General features: G+C 46.9%; 1 pseudogene; it reads right to left on the bottom strand.

Moving 5' to 3' along the window:
* Positions 1-247, bottom strand: part of LOC108803163 — a 4,686-nt pseudogene extending 4,439 nt beyond the window's left edge.
* Between the last annotated feature and the right edge of the window lie 194 nt (positions 248-441).

Below are 441 nucleotides of genomic sequence, written 5' to 3'. Positions count from 1 at the left end.
TTTCCCCCCTGCCAGGGCCCCCTGGGGGGGGGGGGAGGGTTTGAACGCCAATACCCCCCCTCCCCCCTTTATCTACGCCCCTGATACTGCACATACCTCTGCTGTATTGGTAGTGAAGATTCATCATAGTAAATTTCAAAAAATCTTCTGCAAAGACCATGCCCTTCTTGCCAGAGAAATATAAATCCAGATGATTTCTGGAATCCATTTCCTGTATGTGATAGAGTTTTTTTGTTGTGGGATCCATTGTTCTTCAAGGCTGTACAGGTTTCTCTTCACCTCTTTGGATTTCAGTTTCCACTATCATTTACTAATGATGAAATACTGATTATATTCATCTGGATTCATAGGCGTGCACACTGGGTGGGTCAGGTGTGCCTGGGCACATCCTAATCACCCTGAGCGCAGGGCTGGCATTAGTGCAAGGCAACCAGTGTGTGT

This window comes from Nanorana parkeri, unplaced genomic scaffold (genome assembly GCF_000935625.1).
Source record: "Nanorana parkeri isolate BGI_ZX_2015 unplaced genomic scaffold, ASM93562v1 scaffold3455, whole genome shotgun sequence".
Classification (NCBI taxonomy): Eukaryota; Metazoa; Chordata; class Amphibia; order Anura; family Dicroglossidae; genus Nanorana; species Nanorana parkeri.
Note: the sequence above shows the minus strand (reverse complement) of the source record. Positions and strands in the feature narration are given on the sequence as shown.